The sequence below is a fragment of the Oncorhynchus kisutch genome, unplaced genomic scaffold (genome assembly GCF_002021735.2).
Source record: "Oncorhynchus kisutch isolate 150728-3 unplaced genomic scaffold, Okis_V2 scaffold1709, whole genome shotgun sequence".
Taxonomy (NCBI): domain Eukaryota; kingdom Metazoa; phylum Chordata; class Actinopteri; order Salmoniformes; family Salmonidae; genus Oncorhynchus; species Oncorhynchus kisutch.
Genome location: NW_022263654.1, coordinates 24,443 through 46,940, shown reverse-complemented (window position 1 = coordinate 46,940; position 22,498 = coordinate 24,443). Strand labels below are relative to the sequence as shown.

Sequence of the window (22,498 nt, the reverse complement as noted above, 5' to 3'; positions counted from 1 at the left end):
TAACAGAGGTGGAAGTGCAATAGACTTCAGTTCAAGATGTCTCAGGTTCAAATCCTTTAGTCAACTTGAAATCAAATATTTATGGATATGTTTTCAAAGAGAGAGTGTTCTTGATTAGGCTATGTAGAGATCGCCACATGAAATTCGATATTAGACAATTTTCTCAGGATCAAATCCTGGTGCCCCCTTAAATCAAGTATTTTCTAAGTGTAATCTTGGAGAGAGAAGTGCTCCTTTTAGGGTTATCCTACTCAATCCATAATGTCCCTCATTACATTGTTTTTCTCTCAGTCAGACAGTTCCTACCAGAGGTGGAAGTGCAATAGACTTCAGATCAAGAGGTCTCAGGTTCAATTCCTGTTTCAACTTGAAATCAAATACTTTATGGGTATGTTTTCAATGCGGGAGAGTACTTTATTAGGTGATGTCCATCTCCAGCTGAAATGTCCCTTATTAGACCATTTTTCCACCTTTAGGCAGTTTCAAGCACAGGGGGTATAGCTCAGTGGTAGAGCATTTGACTGCAGATCAAGAGGTCCCAGGTTCAAATCCTGGTGCCCCCTTGTATCATATTCTTCCGATGTGTATCTGAGGGTAGGAGTAGTCCTTTTTAGATTATGTTACTCAATCTAAAATGTCCCATATTAGATGGTTTTTCTCTCAGTCAGAGAGTTCATAACAGAGGTGGAAGTGCAATAGACTTCAGTTCAAGATGTCTCAGGTTCAAATCCTTTAGTCAACTTGAAATCAAATATTTATGGATATGTTTTCAAAGAGAGAGTGTTCTTGATTAGGCTATGTAGATCGCCATCTGAAATGTCGATTATTAGACAATTTCTCAGGATCAAATCCTGGTGCCCCCCTTAAATCAAGTATTTTCTAAGTGTATCTTGAGAGAGGAAGTGCTCCTTTTAAGGTTATCCTACTCAATCCATAATGTCCCTCATTACATGGTTTTTTCCTCTCAGTCAGACAGTCCTACCAGAGGTGGAAGTTGCAATAGACTTCAGATCAAGAGGTCTCAGGTTCAATTCCTGTTGTCAACTTGAAATCAAATACTTTATGGGTATGTTTCAATGCGGGAGAGTACTTAATTAGGTGATGTCCATCTCCAGCTGAAATGTCCCTTATTAGACCATTTTTTCCACCTTAGGCAGTTTCAAGCAAGGGGGTATAGCTCAGTGGTAGAGCATTTGACTGCAGATCAAGAGGTCCCAGGTTCAAATCCTGGTGCCCCCTTGTATCATTTCTTCCGATGTGTATCTTGAGGGTAGGAGTAGTCCTTTTAGATTATGTTACTCAATCTAAAATGTCCCATATTAGATGGTTTTTCTCGCAGTCAGAGAGTTCATAACAGAGGTGGAAGTGCAATAGACTTCAGTTCAAGATGTCCTCAGGTTCAAATCCTTTTGTCAACTTGAAATCAATATTTATGGATATGTTTTCAAAGAGAGAGTGTTCTTGATTAGGCTATGTAGATCGCCATCTGAAATGGTCGATTATTAGACAATTTCTCAGGATCAAATCCTGGTGCCCCCTTAATCAAGTATTTTCTAAGTGTATCTTGAGAGAGGAAGTGCTCTTTTAAGGTTATCCTACTCAATCCATAATGTCCCTCATTACATTGTTTTCTCTCAGTCAGACAGTTCCTACCAGAGGTGGAAGTGCAATAGACTTCAGATCAAGAGGTATCAGGTTCAATTCCTGTTGTCAACTTGAAATCAAATACTTTATGGGTATGTTTTCAATGCGGGAGAGTACTTTATTAGGTGATGTCCATCTCCAGCTGAAATGTCCCTTATTAGACCATTTTTCCACCTTTAGGTCAGTTTCAAGCATAGGGGGTATAGCTCAGTGGTAGAGCATTTGACTGCAGATCAAGAGGTCCCCAGGTTCAAATCCTGGTGCCCCCCTTGTATCATGTTCTTCCGATGTGTATCTTGAGGGTAGGAGTAGTCCTTTTTAGATTATGTTACTCAATCTAAATGTCCCATATAGATGGTTTTCTCTCAGTCAGAGAGTTCATAACAGAGGTGGAAGTGCAATAGACTTCAGTTCAAGAGGTCTCAGGTTCAAATCCTTTTGGTCAACTTGAAATCAAATATTTATGGATATGTTTTCAAGAGAGAGTGTTCTTGATTAGGCTATGTAGATCGCCATCTGAAATGTCGATTATTAGACAATTTCTCAGGATCAAATCCTGGTGCCCCCTTAAATCAAGTATTTTCTAAGTGTATCTTGAGAGAGGAAGTGCTCCTTTTAAGGTTATCCTACTCAATCCATAATGTCCCTCATTACATTGTTTTTCTCTCAGTCAGACAGTTCCTACCAGAGGTGGAAGTGCAATAGACTTCAGATCAAGAGGTCTCAGGTTCAATTCCTGTTGTCAACTTGAAATCAAATACTTTATGGGTATGTTTTCAATGCGGGAGAGTACTTATTAGGTGATGTCCATCTCCAGCTGAAATGTCCCTTATTAGACAATTTTTCCACCCTTTAGGCAGTTTCAAGCACAGGGGGTATAGCTCAGTGGTAGAGCATTTGACTGCAGATCAAGAGGTCCCAGGTTCAAATCCTGGTGCCCCCTTGTATCATGTTCTTCCGATGTGTATCTTGAGGGTAGGAGTAGTCCTTTTTAGATTATGTTACTCAATCTAAAATGTCCCATATAGATGGTTTTTCTCTCAGTCAGAGAGTTCATAACAGAGGTGGAAGTGCAATAGACTTCAGTTCAAGATGTCTCAGGTTCAAATCCTTTTAGTCAACTTGAAATCAAATATTTATGGATATGTTTTCAAAGAGAGAGTGTTCTTGATTAGGCTATGTAGATCGCCATCTGAAATGTCGATTATTAGACAATTTCTCAGGATCAAATCCTGGTGCCCCCTTAAATCAAGTATTTTCTAAGTGTATCTTGAGAGAGGAAGTGCTCCTTTTAAGGTTATCCTACTCAATCCATAATGTCCCTCATTACATTGTTTTTCTCTCAGTCAGACAGTTCCTACCAGAGGTGGAAGTGCAATAGACTTCAGATCAAGAGGTCTCAGGTTCAATTCCTGTTGTCAACTTGAAATCAAATACTTTATGGGTATGTTTTCAATGCGGGAGAGTACTTTATTAGGTGATGTCCATCTCCAGCTGAAATGTCCCTTATTAGACCATTTTTCCACCCTTAGGCAGTTTCAAGCAGCAGGGGGTATAGCTCAGTGGTAGAGCATTTGACTGCAGATCAGAGGTCCCAGGTTCAAATCCTGGTGCCCCCTTGTATCATGTTCTTCCGATGTGTATCTTGAGGGTAGGAGTAGTCCTTTTAGATTATGTTACTCAATCTAAAATGTCCCATATTAGATGGTTTTTCTCTCAGTCAGAGAGTTCATAACAGAGGTGGAAGTGCAATAGACTTCAGTTCAAGATGTCTCAGGTTCAAATCCTTTTGTCAACTTGAAATCAATATTTATGGATATGTTTTCAAAGAGAGAGTGTTCTTGATTAGGCTATGTAGATCGCCATCTGAAATGTCAGATTATTAGACAATTTCTCAGGATCAAATCCTGGTGCCCCCTTAAATCAAGTATTTCTAAGTGTATCTTGAGAGAGGAAGTGCTCCTTTTAAGGTTATCCTACTCAATCCATAATGTCCCCATTACATTGTTTTCTCTCAGTCAGACAGTTCCTACCAGAGGTGGAAGTGCAATAGACTTCAGATCAAGAGGTCTCAGGTTCAATTCCTGTTGTCAACTTGAAATCAAATACTTTATGGGTATGTTTTCAATGCGGGAGAGTACTTAATTAGGTGATGTCCATCTCCAGCTGAAATGTCCCTTATTAGACCATTTTTCCACCCTTAGGCAGTTTCAAGCAGAGGGGTATAGCTCAGTGGTAGAGCATTTGACTGCAGATCAAGAGGTCCCAGGTTCAAATCCTGGTGCCCCCTTGTATCATGTTCTTCCGATGTGTATCTTGAGGGTAGGAGTAGTCCTTTTTAGATTTGTTACTCAATCTAAAATGTCCCATATTAGATGGTTTTTCTCTCAGTCAGAGAGTTCATACCAGAGGTGGAAGTGCAATAGACTTCAGATCAAGATGTCTCAGGTTCAAATCCTTTTGTCAACTTGAAATCAAATATTTATGGATATGTTTTCAAAGAGAGAGTGTTCTTGATTAGGCTATGTAGATCGCCATCTGAAATGTCGATTATTAGACAATTTCTCAGGATCAAATCCTGGTGCCCCCTTAAATCAAGTATTTTCTAAGTGTATCTTGAGAGAGGAAGTGCTCCTTTTAAGGTTATCCTACTCAATCCATAATGTCCCTCATTACATTGTTTTTCTCTCAGTCAGACAGTTCCTACCAGAGGTGGAAGTGCAATAGACTTCAGATCAAGAGGTCTCAGGTTCAATTCCTGTTGTCAACTTGAAATCAAATACTTTATGGGTATGTTTTCAATGCGGGAGAGTACTTATTAGGTGATGTCCATCTCCAGCTGAAATGTCCCTTATTAGACCATTTTTCCACCTTTAGGCAGTTTCAAGCAAAGGGGGTATAGCTCAGTGGTAGAGCATTTGACTGCAGATCAAGAGGTCCCAGGTTCAATCCTGGTGCCCCCCTTGTATCATATTCTTCCGATGTGTATCTTGAGGGTAGGAGTAGTCCTTATTAGATTATGTTACTCAATCTAAAATGTCCCATATTAGATGGTTTTTCTCTCAGTCAGAGAGTTCATAACAGAGGTGGAAGTGCAATAGACTTCAGTTCAAGATGTCTCAGGTTCAAATCCTTTAGTCAACTTGAAATCAAATATTTATGGATATGTTTTCAAAGAGAGAGTGTTCTTGATTAGGCTATGTAGATCGCCATCTGAAATGTCAATTATTAGACAATTTCTCAGGATCAAATCCTGGTGCCCCCTTAAATCAAGTATTTTCTAAGTGTATCTTGAGAGAGGAAGTGCTCCTTTTAAGGTTATCCTACTCAATCCATAATGTCCCTCATTACATTGTTTTTCTCTCAGTCAGACAGTTCCTACCAGAGGTGGAAGTGCAATAGACTTCAGATCAAGAGGTATCAGGTTCAATTCCTGTTGTCAACTTGAAATCAAATACTTTATGGGTATGTTTTCAATGCGGGAGAGTACTTTATTAGGTGATGTCCAGCTCCAGCTGAAATGTCCCTTATTAGACCATTTTTCCACCTTTAGGTAGTTTCAAGCAGAGGGGGTATAGCTCAGTGGTAGAGCATTTGACTGCAGATCAAGAGGTCCCAGGTTCTAATCCTGGTGCCCCCTTGTATCATGTTCTTCCGATGTGTATCTTGAGGGTAGGAGTAGTCCTTTTTAGATTATGTTACTCAATCTAAAATGTCCCATATTAGATGGTTTTTCTCTCAGTCAGAGAGTTCATAACAGAGGTGGAAGTGCAATAGACTTCAGTTCAAGATGTCTCAGGTTCAAATCCTTTGTCAACTTGAAATCAAATATTTATGGATATGTTTTCAAAGAGAGAGTGTTCTTGATTAGGCTATGTAGATCGCCATCTGAAATGTCGATTATTAGACAATTTCTCAGGATCAAATCCTGGTGCCCCCTTAAATCAAGTATTTTCTAAGTGTATCTTGAGAGAGGAAGTGCTCCTTTTAAGGTTATCCTACTCAATCCATAATGTCCCTCATTACATTGTTTTTCTCTCAGTCAGACAGTTCCTACCAGAGGTGGAAGTGCAATAGACTTCAGATCAAGAGGTATCAGGTTCAATTCTTGTTGTCAACTTGAAATCAAATACTTTATGGGTATGTTTTCAATGCGGGAGAGTACTTTATTAGGTGATGTCCAGCTCCAGCTGAAATGTCCCTTATTAGACCATTTTTCCACCTTTAGGTAGTTTCAAGCAGAGGGGGTATAGCTCAGTGGTAGAGCATTTGACTGCAGATCAAGAGGTCCCAGGTTCAAATCCTGGTGCCCCCTTGGATCATGTTCTTCCGATGTGTATCTTGAGGGTAGGAGTAGTCCTTTTTAGATTATGTTACTCAATCTAAAATGTCCCATATTAGATGGTTTTTCTCTCAGTCAGAGAGTTCATAACAGAGGTGGAAGTGCAATAGACTTCAGTTCAAGATGTCTCAGGTTCAAATCCGTTTGTCAACTTGAAATCAAATATTTATGGATATGTTTTCAAAGAGAGAGTGTTCTTGATTAGGCTATGTAGATCGCCATCTGAAATGTCAATTATTAGACAATTTCTCAGGATCAAATCCTGGTGCCCCCTTAAATCAAGTACTTTCTAAGTTATCTTGAGAGAGGAAGTGCTCCTTTTAAGGTTATCCTACTCAATCTATAATATCCCACATTAGATGGTTTTTCTCTCAGTCAGACAGTTCCTACCAGAGGTAGAAGTGCAATAGACTTCAGATAGAGAAGTCTCAGGTTCAATTCCTATTGTCAACTTGAAATCAAATACTTTATGGGTATGTTTTCAATGCGGGAGAGTACTTAATTAGGTGATGTCCATCTCCAGCTGAAATGTCCCTTATTAGACCATTTTTCCACCCTTAGGCAGTTTCAAGCACAGGGGGTATAGCTCAGTGGTAGAGCATTTGACTGCAGATCAAGAGGTCCCAGGTTCAAATCCTGGTGCCCCCTTGGATCATGTTCTTCCGATGTGTATCTTGAGGGTAGGAGTAGTCCTTTTTAGATTATGTTACTCAATCTGAAATGTCCCATATTAGATGGTTTTTCTCTCAGTCAGAGAGTTCATAACAGAGGTGGAAGTGCAATAGACTTCAGTTCAAGATGTCTCAGGTTCAAATCCTTTTGTCAACTTGAAATCAAATATTTATGGATATGTTTTCAAAGAGAGAGTGTTCTTGATTAGGCTATGTAGATCACCATCTGAAATGTCAATTATTAGACAATTTCTCAGGATCAAATCCTGGTGCCCCCTTAAATCAAGTACTTTCTAAGTGTATCTTGAGAGAGGAAGTGCTCCTTTTAAGGTTATCCTACTCAATCTATAATATCCCACATTAGATGGTTTTTCTCTCAGTCAGACAGTTCCTACCAGAGGTGGAAGTGCAATAGACTTCAGATCAAGAGGTCTCAGGTTCAATTCCTGTTGTCAACTTGAAATCAAATACTTTATGGGAATGTTTTCAATGCGGGAGAGTACTTTATTAGGTGATGTCCATCTCCAGCTGAAATGTCCCTTATTAGACCATTTTTCCACCTTTAGGCAGTTTCAAGCAAAGGGGGTATAGCTCAGTGGTAGAGCATTTGACTGCAGATCAAGAGGTCCCAGGTTCAAATCCTGGTGCCCCCTTGTATCATATTCTTCCGATGTGTATCTTGAGGGTAGGAGTAGTCCTTTTTAGATTATGTTACTCAATCTAAAATGTCCCATATTAGATGGTTTTTCTCTCAGTCAGAGAGTTCATAACAGAGGTGGAAGTGCAATAGACTTCAGTTCAAGATGTCTCAGGTTCAAATCATTTTGTCAACTTGAAATCAAATATTTATGGATATGTTTTCAAAGAGAGAGTGTTCTTGATTAGGCTATGTAGATCGCCATCTGAAATGTCGATTATTAGACAATTTCTCAGGATCAAATCCTTGTTCCCCCTTAAATCAAGTATTTTCTAAGTGTATCTTGAGAGAGGAAGTGCTCCTTTTAAGGTTATCCTACTCAATCCATAATGTCCCTCATTACATTGTTTTTCTCTAAGTCAGACAGTTCCTACCAGAGGTGGAAGTGCAATAGACTTCAGATCAAGAGGTCTCAGGTTCAATTCCTGTTGTCAACTTGAAATCAAATACTTTATGGGTATGTTTTCAATGCGGGAGAGTACTTTATTAGGTGATGTCCATCTCCAGCTGAAATGTCCCTTATTAGACAATTTTTCCACCTTTAGGGAGTTTCAAGCAGAGGGGGTATAGCTCAGTGGTAGAGCATTTGACTGCAGATCAAGAGGTCCCAGGTTCAAATCCTGGTGCCCCCTTGTATCATGTTCTTCCGATGTGTATCTTGAGGGTAGGAGTAGTCCTTTTTAGATTATGTTACTCAATCTAAAATGTCCCATATTAGATGGTTTTTCTCTCAGTCAGAGAGTTCATAACAGAGGTGGAAGTGCAATAGACTTCAGTTCAAGATGTCTCAGGTTCAAATCCTTTAGTCAACTTGAAATCAAATATTTATGGATATGTTTTCAAAGAGAGAGTGTTCTTGATTAGGCTATGTAGATCGCCATCTGAAATGTCGATTATTAGACAATTTCTCAGGATCAAATCCTGGTGCCCCCTTAAATCAAGTATTTTCTAAGTGTATCTTGAGAGAGGAAGTGCTCCTTTTAAGGTTATCCTACTCAATCCATAATGTCCCTCATTACATTGTTTTTCTCTCAGTCAGACAGTTCCTACCAGAGGTGGAAGTGCAATAGACTTCAGATCAAGAGGTCTCAGGTTCAATTCCTGTTGTCAACTTGAAATCAAATACTTTATGGGTATGTTTTCAATGCGGGAGAGTACTTTATTAGGTGATATCCATCTCCAGCTGAAATGTCCCTTATTAGACCATTTTTCCATCTTTAGGCAGTTTCAAGCAGAGGGGGTATAGCTCAGTGGTAGAGCATTTGACTGCAGATCAAGAGGTCCCAGGTTCAAATCCTGGTGCCCCCTTGTATCATGTTCTTCCGATGTGTATCTTGAGGGTAGGAGTAGTCCTTTTTAGATTATGTTACTCAATCTAAAATGTCCCATATTAGATGGTTTTTCTCTCAGTCAGAGAGTTCATAACAGAGGTGGAAGTGCAATAGACTTCAGTTCAAGATGTCTCAGGTTCAAATCCTTTAGTCAACTTGAAATCAAATATTTATGGATATGTTTTCAAAGAGAGAGTGTTCTTGATTAGGCTATGTAGATCGCCATCTGAAATGTCGATTATTAGACAATTTCTCAGGATCAAATCCTGGTGCCCCCTTAAATCAAGTATTTTCTAAGTGTATCTTGAGAGAGGAAGTGCTCCTTTTAAGGTTATCCTACTCAATCCATAATGTCCCTCATTACATTGTTTTTCTCTCAGTCAGACAGTTCCTACCAGAGGTGGAAGTGCAATAGACTTCAGATCAAGAGGTCTCAGGTTCAATTCCTGTTGTCAACTTGAAATCAAATACTTTATGGGTATGTTTTCAATGCGGGAGAGTACTTTATTAGGTGATATCCATCTCCAGCTGAAATGTCCCTTATTAGACCATTTTTCCATCTTTAGGCAGTTTCAAGCAGAGGGGGTATAGTTCAGTGGTAGAGCATTTGACTGCAGATCAAGAGGTCTCAGGTTCAAATCCTGGTGCCCCCTTGTATCATGTTCTTCCGATGTGTATCTTGAGGGTAGGAGTAGTCCTTTTTAGATTATGTTACTCAATCTAAAATGTCCCATATTAGATGGTTTTTCTCTCAGTCAGAGAGTTCATAACAGAGGTGGAAGTGCAATAGACTTCAGTTCAAGATGTCTCAGGTTCAAATCCTTTTGTCAACTTGAAATCAAATATTTATGGATATGTTTTCAAAGAGAGAGTGTTCTTGATTAGGCTATGTAGATCGCCATCTGAAATGTCGATTATTAGACAATTTCTCAGGATCAAATCCTGGTGCCCCCTTAAATCAAGTATTTTCTAAGTGTATCTTGAGAGAGGAAGTTCTCCTTTTAAGCTTATCCTACTCAATCCATAATGTCCCTCATTACATTGTTTTTCTCTAAGTCAGACAGTTCCTACCAGAGGTGGAAGTGCAATAGACTTCAGATCAAGAGGTCTCAGGTTCAATTCCTGTTGTCAACTTGAAATCAAATACTTTATGGGTATGTTTTCAATGCGGGAGAGTACTTTATTAGGTGATGTCCATCTCCAGCTGAAATGTCCCTTATTAGACCATTTTTCCACCTTTAGGCAGTTTCAAGCAGAGGGGGTATAGCTCAGTGGTAGAGCATTTGACTGCAGATCAAGAGGTCCCAGGTTCAAATCCTGGTGCCCCCTTCTATCATGTTCTTCCGATGTGTATCTTGAGGGTAGGAGTAGTCCTTTTTAGATTATGTTACTCAATCTAAAATGTCCCATATTAGATGGTTTTTCTCTCAGTCAGAGAGTTCATAACAGAGGTGGAAGTGCAATAGACTTCAGTTCAAGATGTCTCAGGTTCAAATCCTTTAGTCAACTTGAAATCAAATATTTATGGATATGTTTTCAAAGAGAGAGTGTTCTTGATTAGGCTATGTAGATCGCCATCTGAAATGTCGATTATTAGACAATTTCTCAGGATCAAATCCTGGTGCCCCCTTAAATCAAGTATTTTCTAAGTGTATCTTGAGAGAGGAAGTGCTCCTTTTAAGGTTATCCTACTCAATCCATAATGTCCCTCATTACATTGTTTTTCTCTCAGTCAGACAGTTCCTACCAGAGGTGGAAGTGCAATAGACTTCAGATCAAGAGGTCTCAGGTTCAATTCCTGTTGTCAACTTGAAATCAAATACTTTATGGGTATGTTTTCAATGCGGGAGAGTACTTTATTAGGTGATGTCCATCTCCAGCTGAAATGTCCCTTATTAGACCATTTTTCCACCCTTAGGCAGTTTCAAGCACAGGGGGTATAGCTCAGTGGTAGAGCATTTGACTGCAGATCAAGAGGTCGCAGGTTCAAATCCTGGTGCCCCCTTGTATCATATTCTTCCGATGTGTATCTTGAGGGTAGGAGTAGTCCTTTTTAGATTATGTTACTCAATCTAAAATGTCCCATATTAGATGGTTTTTCTCTCAGTCAGAGAGTTCATAACAGAGGTGGAAGTGCAATAGACTTCAGTTCAAGATGTCTCAGGTTCAAATCCTTTAGTCAACTTGAAATCAAATATTTATGGATATGTTTTCAAAGAGAGAGTGTTCTTGATTAGGCTATGTAGATCGCCATCTGAAATGTCGATTATTAGACAATTTCTCTGGATCAAATCCTTGTTCCCCCTTAAATCAAGTATTTTCTAAGTGTATCTTGAGAGAGGAAGTGCTCCTTTTAAGGTTATCCTACTCAATCCATAATGTCCCTCATTACATTGTTTTTCTCTAAGTCAGACAGTTCCTACCAGAGGTGGAAGTGCAATAGACTTCAGATCAAGAGGTCTCAGGTTCAATTCCTGTTGTCAACTTGAAATCAAATACTTTATGGGTATGTTTTCAATGCGGGAGAGTACTTTATTAGGTGATGTCCATCTCCAGCTGAAATGTCCCTTATTAGACCATTTTTCCACCTTTAGGCAGTTTCAAGCAGAGGGGGTATAGCTCAGTGGTAGAGCATTTGACTGCAGATCAAGAGGTGCCAGGTTCAAATCCTGGTGCCCCCTTCTATCATGTTCTTCCGATTTGTATCTTGAGGGTAGGAGTAGTCCTTTTTAGATTATGTTACTCAATCTAAAATGTCCCATATTAGATGGTTTTTCTCTCAGTCAGAGAGTTCATAACAGAGGTGGAAGTGCAATAGACTTCAGTTCAAGATGTCTCAGGTTCAAATCCTTTTGTCAACTTGAAATCAAATATTTATGGATATGTTTTCAAAGAGAGAGTGTTCTTGATTAGGCTATGTAGATCGCCATCTGAAATGTCAATTATTAGACAATTTCTCAGGATCAAATCCTGGTGCCCCCTTAAATCAAGTACTTTCTAAGTGTATCTTGAGAGAGGAAGTGCTCCTTTTAAGGTTATCCTACTCAATCTATAATATCCCACATTAGATGGTTTTTCTCTCAGTAAGACAGTTCCTACCAGAGGTAGAAGTGCAATATACTTCAGATAGAGAAGTCTCAGGTTCAATTCCTATTGTCAACTTGAAATCAAATACTTTATGGGTATGTTTTCAATGCGGGAGAGTACTTAATTAGGTGATGTCCATCTCCAGCTGAAATGTCCCTTATTAGACCATTTTTCCACCCTTAGGCAGTTTCAAGCACAGGGGGTATAGCTCAGTGGTAGAGCATTTGACTGCAGATCAAGAGGTCCCAGGTTTAAATCCTGGTGCCCCCTTGTATCATATTCTTCCGATGTGTATCTTGAGGGTAGGAGTAGTCCTTTTTAGATTATGTTACTCAACCTAAAATGTCCCATATTAGATGGTTTTTCTCTCAGTCAGAGAGTTCATAACAGAGGTGGAAGTGCAATAGACTTCAGTTCAAGATGTCTCAGGTTCAAATCCTTTAGTCAACTTGAAATCAAATATTTATGGATATGTTTTCAAAGAGAGAGTGTTCTTGATTAGGCTATGTAGATCGCCATCTGAAATGTCGATTATTAGACAATTTCTCAGGATCAAATCCTTGTTCCCCCTTAAATCAAGTATTTTCTAAGTGTATCTTGAGAGAGGAAGTGCTCCTTTTAAGGTTATCCTACTCAATCCATAATGTCCCTCATTACATTGTTTTTCTCTAAGTCAGACAGTTCCTACCAGAGGTGGAAGTGCAATAGACTTCAGATCAAGAGGTCTCAGGTTCAATTCCTGTTGTCAACTTGAAATCAAATACTTTATGGGTATGTTTTCAATGCGGGAGAGTACTTTATTAGGTGATGTCCATCTCCAGCTGAAATGTCCCTTATTAGACCATTTTTCCACCTTTAGGCAGTTTCAAGCAGAGGGGGTATAGCTCAGTGGTAGAGCATTTGACTGCAGATCAAGAGGTGCCAGGTTCAAATCCTGGTGCCCCCTTCTATCATGTTCTTCCGATGTGTATCTTGAGGGTAGGAGTAGTCCTTTTTAGATTATGTTACTCAATCTAAAATGTCCCATATTAGATGGTTTTTCTCTCAGTCAGAGAGTTCATAACAGAGGTGGAAGTGCAATAGACTTCAGTTCAAGATGTCTCAGGTTCAAATCCTTTTGTCAACTTGAAATCAAATATTTATGGATATGTTTTCAAAGAGAGAGTGTTCTTGATTAGGCTATGTAGATCGCCATCTGAAATGTCAATTATTAGACAATTTCTCAGGATCAAATCCTGGTGCCCCCTTAAATCAAGTACTTTCTAAGTGTATCTTGAGAGAGGAAGTGCTCCTTTTAAGGTTATCCTACTCAATCTATAATATCCCACATTAGATGGTTTTTCTCTCAGTAAGACAGTTCCTACCAGAGGTAGAAGTGCAATATACTTCAGATAGAGAAGTCTCAGGTTCAATTCCTATTGTCAACTTGAAATCAAATACTTTATGGGTATGTTTTCAATGCGGGAGAGTACTTAATTAGGTGATGTCCATCTCCAGCTGAAATGTCCCTTATTAGACCATTTTTCCACCCTTAGGCAGTTTCAAGCACAGGGGGTATAGCTCAGTGGTAGAGCATTTGACTGCAGATCAAGAGGTCCCAGGTTCAAATCCTGGTGCCCCCTTGTATCATATTCTTCCGATGTGTATCTTGAGGGTAGGAGTAGTCCTTTTTAGATTATGTTACTCAACCTAAAATGTCCCATATTAGATGGTTTTTCTCTCAGTCAGAGAGTTCATAACAGAGGTGGAAGTGCAATAGACTTCAGTTCAAGATGTCTCAGGTTCAAATCCTTTAGTCAACTTGAAATCAAATATTTATGGATATGTTTTCAAAGAGAGAGTGTTCTTGATTAGGCTATGTAGATCGCCATCTGAAATGTCGATTATTAGACAATTTCTCAGGATCAAATCCTTGTTCCCCCTTAAATCAAGTATTTTCTAAGTGTATCTTGAGAGAGGAAGTGCTCCTTTTAAGGTTATCCTACTCAATCCATAATGTCCCTCATTACATTGTTTTTCTCTCAGTCAGACAGTTCCTACCAGAGGTGGAAGTGCAATAGACTTCAGATCAAGAGGTCTCAGGTTCAAATCCTTTTGTCAACTTGAAATCAAATATTTATGGATATGATTTCAAAGAGAGAGTGTTCTTGATTAGGCTATGTAGATCGCCATCTGAAATGTCGATTATTAGACAATTTCTCAGGATCAAATCCTGGTGCCCCCTTAAATCAAGTATTTTCTAAGTGTATCTTGAGAGAGGAAGTGCTCCTTTTAAGGTTATCCTACTCAATCCATAATGTCCCTCATTACATTGTTTTTCTCTCAGTCAGACAGTTCCTACCAGAGGTGGAAGTGCAATAGACTTCAGATCAAGAGGTCTCAGGTTCAATTCCTGTTGTCAACTTGAAATCAAATACTTTATGGGTATGTTTTCAATGCGGGAGAGTACTTTATTAGGTGATGTCCAGCTCCAGCTGAAATGTCCCTTATTAGACCATTTTTCCACCTTTAGGTAGTTTCAAGCAGAGGGGGTATAGCTCAGTGGTAGAGCATTTGACTGCAGATCAAGAGGTCCCAGGTTCAAATCCTGGTGCCCCCTTGTATCATGTTCTTCCGATGTGTATCTTGAGGGTAGGAGTAGTCCTTTTTAGATTATGTTACTCAATCTAAAATGTCCCATATTAGATGGTTTTTCTCTCAGTCAGAGAGTTCATAACAGAGGTGGAAGTGCAATAGACTTCAGTTCAAGATGTCTCAGGTTCAAATCCTTTAGTCAACTTGAAATCAAATATTTATGGATATGTTTTCAAAGAGAGAGTGTTCTTGATTAGGCTATGTAGATCGCCATCTGAAATGTCGATTATTAGACAATTTCTCAGGATCAAATCCTTGTTCCCCCTTAAATCAAGTATTTTCTAAGTGTATCTTGAGAGAGGAAGTGCTCCTTTTAAGGTTATCCTACTCAATCCATAATGTCCCTCATTACATTGTTTTTCTCTCAGTCAGACAGTTCCTACCAGAGGTGGAAGTGCAATAGACTTCAGATCAAGAGGTCTCAGGTTCAAATCCTTTTGTCAACTTGAAATCAAATATTTATGGATATGATTTCAAAGAGAGAGTGTTCTTGATTAGGCTATGTAGATCGCCATCTGAAATGTCAATTATTAGACAATTTCTCAGGATCAAATCCTGGTGCCCCCTTAAATCAAGTACTTTCTAAGTGTATCTTGAGAGAGGAAGTGCTCCTTTTAAGGTTATCCTACTCAATCTATAATATCCCACATTAGATGTTTTTTCTCTCAGTCAGACAGTTCCTACCAGAGGTATAAGTGCAATAGACTTCAGATAGAGAAGTCTCAGGTTCAATTCCTGTTGTCAACTTGAAATCAAATACTTTATGGGTATGTTTTCAATGCGGGAGAGTACTTAATTAGGTGATGTCCATCTCCAGCTGAAATGTCCCTTATTAGACCATTTTTCCACCCTTAGGCAGTTTCAAGTACAGGGGGTATAGCTCAGTGGTAGAGCATTTGACTGCAGATCAAGAGGTCCCAGGTTCAAATCCTGGTGCCCCCTTGTATCATATTCTTCCGATGTGTATCTGAGGGTAGGAGTAGTCCTTTTTAGATTATGTTACTCAATCTAAAATGTCCCATATTAGATGGTTTTTCTCTCAGTCAGAGAGTTCATAACAGAGGTGGAAGTGCAATAGACTTCAGTTCAAGATGTCTCAGGTTCAAATCTTTTAGTCAACTTGAAATCAAATATTTATGGATATGTTTTCAAGAGAGAGTGTTCTTGATTAGGCTATGTAGATCGCCATCTGAAATGTCGATTATTAGACAATTTCTCAGGATCAAATCCTTGTTCCCCCTTAAATCAAGTATTTTCTAAGTGTATCTTGAGAGAGGAAGTGCTCCTTTTAAGGTTATCCTACTCAATCCATAATGTCCCTCATTACATTGTTTTTCTCTCAGTCAGACAGTTCCTACCAGAGGTGGAAGTGCAATAGACTTCAGATCAAGAGGTCTCAGGTTCAAATCCTTTTGTCAACTTGAAATCAAATATTTTTGGATATGATTTCAAAGAGAGAGTGTTCTTGATTAGGCTATGTAGATCGCCATCTGAAATGTCGATTATTAGACAATTTCTCAGGATCAAATCCTGGTGCCCCCTTAAATCAAGTATTTTCTAAGTGTATCTTGAGAGAGGAAGTGCTCCTTTTAAGGTTATCCTACTCAATCCATAATGTCCCTCATTACATTGTTTTTCTCTCAGTCAGACAGTTCCTACCAGAGGTGGAAGTGCAATAGACTTCAGATCAAGAGGTCTCAGGTTCAATTCCTGTTGTCAACTTGAAATCAAATACTTTATGGGTATGTTTTCAATGCGGGAGAGTACTTTATTAGGTGATGTCCATCTCCAGCTGAAATGTCCCTTATTAGACCATTTTTCCACCTTTAGGCAGTTTCAAGCAGAGGGGGTATAGCTCAGTGGTAGAGCATTTGACTGCAGATCAAGAGGTCCCAGGTTCAAATCCTGGTGCCCCCTTGTATCATGTTCTTCCGATGTGTATCTTGAGGGTAGGAGTAGTCCTTTTAGATTATGTTAATCAATCTAAAATGTCCCATATTAGATGGTTTTTCTCTCAGTCAGAGAGTTCATAACAGAGGTCGAAGTGCAATAGACTTCAGTTCAAGATGTCTCAGGTTCAAATCTTTTAGTCAACTTGAAATCAAATATTTATGGATATGTTTTCAAAGAGAGAGTGTTCTTGATTAGGCTATGTAGATCGCCATCTGAAATGTCGATTATTAGACAATTTCTCAGGATCAAATCCTTGTTCCCCCTTAAATCAAGTATTTTCTAAGTGTATCTTGAGAGAGGAAGTGCTCCTTTTAAGGTTATCCTACTCAATCCATAATGTCCCTCATTACATTGTTTTTCTCTCAGTCAGACAGTTCCTACCAGAGGTGGAAGTGCAATAGACTTCAGATCAAGAGGTCTCAGGTTCAAATCCTTTTGTCAACTTGAAATCAAATATTTTTGGATATGATTTCAAAGAGAGAGTGTTCTTGATTAGGCTATGTAGATCGCCATCTGAAATGTCGATTATTAGACAATTTCTCAGGATCAAATCCTGGTGCCCCCTTAAATCAAGTATTTTCTAAGTGTATCTTGAGAGAGGAAGTGCTCCTTTTAAGGTTATCCTACTCAATCCATAATGTCCCTCATTACATTGTTTTTCTCTCAGTCAGACAGTTCCTACCAGAGGTGGAAGTGCAATAGACTTCAGATCAAGAGGTCTCAGGTTCAATTCCTGTTGTCAACTTGAAATCAAATACTTTATGGGTATGTTTTCAATGCGGGAGAGTACTTTATTAGGTGATGTCCAGCTCCAGCTGAAATGTCCCTTATTAGACCATTTTTCCACCTTTAGGTAGTTTCAAGCAGAGGGGGTATAGCTCAGTGGTAGAGCATTTGACTGCAGATCAAGAGGTCCCAGGTTCAAATCCTGGTGCCCCCTTGTATCATGTTCTTCCGATGTGTATCTTGAGGTTAGGAGTAGTCCTTTTTAGATTATGTTACTCAATCTAAAATGTCCCATATTAGATGGTTTTTCTCTCAGTCAGAGAGTTCATAACAGAGGTGGAAGTGCAATAGACTTCAGTTCAAGATGTCTCAGGTTCAAATCCTTTTGTCAACTTGAAATCAAATATTTATGGATATGTTTTCAAAGAGAGAGTGTTCTTGATTAGGCTATGTAGATCGCCATCTGAAATGTCGATTATTAGACAATTTCTCAGGATCAAATCCTGGTGCCCCCTTAAATCAAGTATTTTCTAAGTGTATCTTGAGAGAGGAAGTGCTCCTTTTAAGGTTATCCTACTCAATCCATAATGTCCCTCATTACATTGTTTTTCTCTCAGTCAGACAGTTCCTACCAGAGGTGGAAGTGCAATAGACTTCAGATCAAGAGGTCTCAGGTTCAAATCCTTTTGTCAACTTGAAATCAAATATTTATGGATATGATTTCAAAGAGAGAGTGTTCTTGATTAGGCTATGTAGATCGCCATCTGAAATGTCGATTATTAGACAATTTCTCAGGATCAAATCCTGGTGCCCCCTTAAATCAAGTATTTTCTAAGTGTATCTTGAGAGAGGAAGTGCTCCTTTTAAGGTTATCCTACTCAATCCATAATGTCCCTCATTACATTGTTTTTCTCTCAGTCAGACAGTTCCTACCAGAGGTGGAAGTGCAATAGACTTCAGATCAAGAGGTCTCAGGTTCAATTCCTGTTGTCAACTTGAAATCAAATACTTTATGGGTATGTTTTCAATGCGGGAGAGTACTTTATTAGGTGATGTCCAGCTCCAGCTGAAATGTCCCTTATTAGACCATTTTTCCACCTTTAGGTAGTTTCAAGCAGAGGGGGTATAGCTCAGTGGTAGAGCATATGACTGCAGATCAAGAGGTCCCAGGTTCAAATCCTGGTGCCCCCTTGTATCATGTTCTTCCGATGTGTATCTTGAGGGTAGGAGTAGTCCTTTTTAGATTATGTTACTCAATCTAAAATGTCCCATATTAGATGGTTTTTCTCTCAGTCAGAGAGTTCATAACAGAGGTGGAAGTGCAATAGACTTCAGTTCAAGATGTCTCAGGTTCAAATCCTTTTGTCAACTTGAAATCAAATATTTATGGATATGTTTTCAAAGAGAGAGTGTTCTTGATTAGGCTATGTAGATCGCCATCTGAAATGTCGATTATTAGACAATTTCTCAGGATCAAATCCTGGTGCCCCCTTAAATCAAGTATTTTCTAAGTGTATCTTGAGAGAGGAAGTGCTCCTTTTAAGGTTATCCTACTCAATCCATAATGTCCCTCATTACATTTTTTTTCTCTCAGTCAGACAGTTCCTACCAGAGGTGGAAGTGCAATAGACTTCAGATCAAGAGGTCTCAGGTTCAATTCCTGTTGTCAACTTGAAATCAAATACTTTATGGGTATGTTTTCAATGCGGGAGAGTACTTAATTAGGTGATGTCCATCTCCAGCTGAAATGTCCCTTATTAGACCATTTTTCCACCCTTAGGCAGTTTCAAGCACAGGGGGTATAGCTCAGTGGTAGAGCATTTGACTGCAGATCAAGAGGTCCCAGGTTCAAATCCTGGTGCCCCCTTGGATCATGTTCTTCCGATGTGTATCTTGAGGTTAGGAGTAGTCCTTTTTAGATTATGTTACTCAATCTAAAATGTCCCATATTAGATGGTTTTTCTCTCAGTCAGAGAGTTCATAACAGAGGTGGAAGTGCAATAGACTTCAGTTCAAGATGTCTCAGGTTCAAATCTTTTAGTCAACTTGAAATCAAATATTTATGGATATGTTTTCAAAGAGAGAGTGTTCTTGATTAGGCTATGTAGATCGCCATCTGAAATGTTGATTATTAGACAATTTCTCAGGATCAAATCCTGGTGCCCCCTTAAATCAAGTATTTTCTAAGTGTATCTTGAGAGAGGAAGTGCTCCTTTTAAGGTTATCCTACTCAATCCATAATGTCCCTCTTTACATTTTTTTTCTCTCAGTCAGACAGTTCCTACCAGAGGTGGAAGTGCAATAGACTTCAGATCAAGAGGTCTCAGGTTCAATTCCTGTTGTCAACTTGAAATCAAATACTTTATGGGTATGTTTTCAATGCGGGAGAGTACTTAATTAGGTGATGTCCATCTCCAGCTGAAATGTCCCTTATTAGACCATTTTTCCACCCTTAGGCAGTTTCAAGCACAGGGGGTATAGCTCAGTGGTAGAGCATTTGACTGCAGATCAAGAGGTCCCAGGTTCAAATCCTGGTGCCCCCTTGGATCATGTTCTTCCGATGTGTATCTTGAGGGTAGGAGTAGTCCTTTTAGATTATGTTACTCAATCTAAAATGTCCCATATTAGATGGTTTTTCTCTCAGTCAGAGAGTTCATAACAGAGGTGGAAGTGCAATAGACTTCAGTTCAAGATGTCTCAGGTTCAAATCTTTTAGTCAACTTGAAATCAAATATTTATGGATATGTTTTCAAAGAGAGAGTGTTCTTGATTAGGCTATGTAGATCGCCATCTGAAATGTTGATTATTAGACAATTTCTCAGGATCAAATCCTGGTGCCCCCTTAAATCAAGTATTTTCTAAGTGTATCTTGAGAGAGGAAGTGCTCCTTTTAAGGTTATCCTACTCAATCCATAATGTCCCTCATTACATTGTTTTTCTCTCAGTCAGACAGTTCCTACCAGAGGTGGAAGTGCAATAGACTTCAGATCAAGAGGTCTCAGGTTCAATTCCTGTTGTCAACTTGAAATCAAATACTTTATGGGTATGTTTTCAATGCGGGAGAGTACTTTATTAGGTGATGTCCAGCTCCAGCTGAAATGTCCCTTATTAGACCATTTTTCCACCTTTAGGTAGTTTCAAGCAGAGGGGGTATAGCTCAGTGGTAGAGCATTTGACTGCAGATCAAGAGGTCCCAGGTTCAAATCCTGGTGCCCCCTTGTATCATGTTCTTCCGATGTGTATCTTGAGGTTAGGAGTAGTCCTTTTTAGATTATGTTACTCAATCTAAAATGTCCCATATTAGATGGTTTTTCTCTCAGTCAGAGAGTTCATAACAGAGGTGGAAGTGCAATAGACTTCAGTTCAAGATGTCTCAGGTTCAAATCCTTTTGTCAACTTGAAATCAAATATTTATGGATATGTTTTCAAAGAGAGAGTGTTCTTGATTAGGCTATGTAGATCGCCATCTGAAATGTCGATTATTAGACAATTTCTCAGGATCAAATCCTGGTGCCCCCTTAAATCAAGTATTTTCTAAGTGTATCTTGAGAGAGGAAGTGCTCCTTTTAAGGTTATCCTACTCAATCCATAATGTCCCTCATTACATTGTTTTTCTCTCAGTCAGACAGTTCCTACCAGAGGTGGAAGTGCAATAGACTTCAGATCAAGAGGTCTCAGGTTCAAATCCTTTTGTCAACTTGAAATCAAATATTTATGGATATGATTTCAAAGAGAGAGTGTTCTTGATTAGGCTATGTAGATCGCCATCTGAAATGTCGATTATTAGACAATTTCTCAGGATCAAATCCTGGTGCCCCCTTAAATCAAGTATTTTCTAAGTGTATCTTGAGAGAGGAAGTGCTCCTTTTAAGGTTATCCTACTCAATCCATAATGTCCCTCATTACATTGTTTTTCTCTCAGTCAGACAGTTCCTACCAGAGGTGGAAGTGCAATAGACTTCAGATCAAGAGGTCTCAGGTTCAATTCCTGTTGTCAACTTGAAATCAAATACTTTATGGGTATGTTTTCAATGCGGGAGAGTACTTTATTAGGTGATGTCCAGCTCCAGCTGAAATGTCCCTTATTAGACCATTTTTCCACCTTTAGGTAGTTTCAAGCAGAGGGGGTATAGCTCAGTGGTAGAGCATTTGACTGCAGATCAAGAGGTCCCAGGTTCAAATCCTGGTGCCCCCTTGTATCATGTTCTTCCGATGTGTATCTTGAGGGTAGGAGTAGTCCTTTTTAGATTATGTTACTCAATCTAAAATGTCCCATATTAGATGGTTTTTCTCTCAGTCAGAGAGTTCATAACAGAGGTGGAAGTGCAATAGACTTCAGTTCAAGATGTCTCAGGTTCAAATCCTTTTGTCAACTTGAAATCAAATATTTATGGATATGTTTTCAAAGAGAGAGTGTTCTTGATTAGGCTATGTAGATCGCCATCTGAAATGTCGATTATTAGACAATTTCTCAGGATCAAATCCTGGTGCCCCCTTAAATCAAGTATTTTCTAAGTGTATCTTGAGAGAGGAAGTGCTCCTTTTAAGGTTATCCTACTCAATCCATAATGTCCCTCATTACATTTTTTTTCTCTCAGTCAGACAGTTCCTACCAGAGGTGGAAGTGCAATAGACTTCAGATCAAGAGGTCTCAGGTTCAATTCCTGTTGTCAACTTGAAATCAAATACGTTATGGGTATGTTTTCAATGCGGGAGAGTACTTAATTAGGTGATGTCCAGCTCCAGCTGAAATGTCCCTTATTAGACCATTTTTCCACCTTTAGGTAGTTTCAAGCAGAGGGGGTATAGCTCAGTGGTAGAGCATTTGACTGCAGATCAAGAGGTCCCAGGTTCAAATCCTGGTGCCCCCTTGTATCATGTTCTTCCGATGTGTATCTTGAGGGTAGGAGTAGTCCTTTTTAGATTATGTTACTCAATCTAAAATGTCCCATATTAGATGGTTTTTCTCTCAGTCAGAGAGTTCATAACAGAGGTGGAAGTGCAATAGACTTCAGTTCAAGATGTCTCAGGTTCAAATCCTTTTGTCAACTTGAAATCAAATATTTATGGATATGTTTTCAAAGAGAGAGTGTTCTTGATTAGGCTATGTAGATCGCCATCTGAAATGTCGATTATTAGACAATTTCTCAGGATCAAATCCTGGTGCCCCCTTAAATCAAGTATTTTCTAAGTGTATCTTGAGAGAGGAAGTGCTCCTTTTAAGGTTATCCTACTCAATCCATAATGTCCCTCATTACATTTTTTTTCTCTCAGTCAGACAGTTCCTACCAGAGGTGGAAGTGCAATAGACTTCAGATCAAGAGGTCTCAGGTTCAATTCCTGTTGTCAACTTGAAATCAAATACTTTATGGGTATGTTTTCAATGCGGGAGAGTACTTAATTAGGTGATGTC

General features: G+C 39.1%; 22 non-coding genes across 22 annotated transcripts; all 22 read left to right on the top strand.

Annotated features, from left to right (window-relative positions):
* The first annotated feature begins 491 nt into the window (after positions 1-491).
* Positions 492-563, top strand: trnac-gca (transfer RNA cysteine (anticodon GCA)). Its single transcript has one exon. It is a non-coding gene; the product is annotated as a tRNA-Cys (tRNA).
* A 604-nt stretch (positions 564-1,167) lies between these two features.
* On the top strand, positions 1,168-1,239 carry trnac-gca (transfer RNA cysteine (anticodon GCA)). The gene has a single exon. It is a non-coding gene; the product is annotated as a tRNA-Cys (tRNA).
* Positions 1,240-2,515: 1,276 nt separating this feature from the next.
* trnac-gca (transfer RNA cysteine (anticodon GCA)) lies at positions 2,516-2,587 on the top strand. The gene has a single exon. It is a non-coding gene; the product is annotated as a tRNA-Cys (tRNA).
* Positions 2,588-5,212: 2,625 nt separating this feature from the next.
* trnac-gca (transfer RNA cysteine (anticodon GCA)) lies at positions 5,213-5,284 on the top strand. The gene has a single exon. It is a non-coding gene; the product is annotated as a tRNA-Cys (tRNA).
* A 603-nt stretch (positions 5,285-5,887) lies between these two features.
* On the top strand, positions 5,888-5,959 carry trnac-gca (transfer RNA cysteine (anticodon GCA)). The gene has a single exon. It is a non-coding gene; the product is annotated as a tRNA-Cys (tRNA).
* A 603-nt stretch (positions 5,960-6,562) lies between these two features.
* trnac-gca (transfer RNA cysteine (anticodon GCA)) lies at positions 6,563-6,634 on the top strand. Its single transcript has one exon. It is a non-coding gene; the product is annotated as a tRNA-Cys (tRNA).
* A 604-nt stretch (positions 6,635-7,238) lies between these two features.
* On the top strand, positions 7,239-7,310 carry trnac-gca (transfer RNA cysteine (anticodon GCA)). The gene has a single exon. It is a non-coding gene; the product is annotated as a tRNA-Cys (tRNA).
* A 604-nt stretch (positions 7,311-7,914) lies between these two features.
* Positions 7,915-7,986, top strand: trnac-gca (transfer RNA cysteine (anticodon GCA)). The gene has a single exon. It is a non-coding gene; the product is annotated as a tRNA-Cys (tRNA).
* A 604-nt stretch (positions 7,987-8,590) lies between these two features.
* On the top strand, positions 8,591-8,662 carry trnac-gca (transfer RNA cysteine (anticodon GCA)). Its single transcript has one exon. It is a non-coding gene; the product is annotated as a tRNA-Cys (tRNA).
* Positions 8,663-9,942: 1,280 nt separating this feature from the next.
* trnac-gca (transfer RNA cysteine (anticodon GCA)) lies at positions 9,943-10,014 on the top strand. The gene has a single exon. It is a non-coding gene; the product is annotated as a tRNA-Cys (tRNA).
* A 1,280-nt stretch (positions 10,015-11,294) lies between these two features.
* Positions 11,295-11,366, top strand: trnac-gca (transfer RNA cysteine (anticodon GCA)). Its single transcript has one exon. It is a non-coding gene; the product is annotated as a tRNA-Cys (tRNA).
* A 1,280-nt stretch (positions 11,367-12,646) lies between these two features.
* Positions 12,647-12,718, top strand: trnac-gca (transfer RNA cysteine (anticodon GCA)). Its single transcript has one exon. It is a non-coding gene; the product is annotated as a tRNA-Cys (tRNA).
* Positions 12,719-13,322: 604 nt separating this feature from the next.
* trnac-gca (transfer RNA cysteine (anticodon GCA)) lies at positions 13,323-13,394 on the top strand. Its single transcript has one exon. It is a non-coding gene; the product is annotated as a tRNA-Cys (tRNA).
* Positions 13,395-14,299: 905 nt separating this feature from the next.
* Positions 14,300-14,371, top strand: trnac-gca (transfer RNA cysteine (anticodon GCA)). The gene has a single exon. It is a non-coding gene; the product is annotated as a tRNA-Cys (tRNA).
* A 905-nt stretch (positions 14,372-15,276) lies between these two features.
* On the top strand, positions 15,277-15,348 carry trnac-gca (transfer RNA cysteine (anticodon GCA)). Its single transcript has one exon. It is a non-coding gene; the product is annotated as a tRNA-Cys (tRNA).
* Positions 15,349-16,251: 903 nt separating this feature from the next.
* On the top strand, positions 16,252-16,323 carry trnac-gca (transfer RNA cysteine (anticodon GCA)). The gene has a single exon. It is a non-coding gene; the product is annotated as a tRNA-Cys (tRNA).
* Positions 16,324-17,227: 904 nt separating this feature from the next.
* On the top strand, positions 17,228-17,299 carry trnac-gca (transfer RNA cysteine (anticodon GCA)). Its single transcript has one exon. It is a non-coding gene; the product is annotated as a tRNA-Cys (tRNA).
* Positions 17,300-18,880: 1,581 nt separating this feature from the next.
* trnac-gca (transfer RNA cysteine (anticodon GCA)) lies at positions 18,881-18,952 on the top strand. The gene has a single exon. It is a non-coding gene; the product is annotated as a tRNA-Cys (tRNA).
* A 604-nt stretch (positions 18,953-19,556) lies between these two features.
* Positions 19,557-19,628, top strand: trnac-gca (transfer RNA cysteine (anticodon GCA)). The gene has a single exon. It is a non-coding gene; the product is annotated as a tRNA-Cys (tRNA).
* A 603-nt stretch (positions 19,629-20,231) lies between these two features.
* On the top strand, positions 20,232-20,303 carry trnac-gca (transfer RNA cysteine (anticodon GCA)). The gene has a single exon. It is a non-coding gene; the product is annotated as a tRNA-Cys (tRNA).
* Positions 20,304-21,208: 905 nt separating this feature from the next.
* On the top strand, positions 21,209-21,280 carry trnac-gca (transfer RNA cysteine (anticodon GCA)). Its single transcript has one exon. It is a non-coding gene; the product is annotated as a tRNA-Cys (tRNA).
* A 604-nt stretch (positions 21,281-21,884) lies between these two features.
* On the top strand, positions 21,885-21,956 carry trnac-gca (transfer RNA cysteine (anticodon GCA)). Its single transcript has one exon. It is a non-coding gene; the product is annotated as a tRNA-Cys (tRNA).
* Positions 21,957-22,498: the final 542 nt, after the last annotated feature.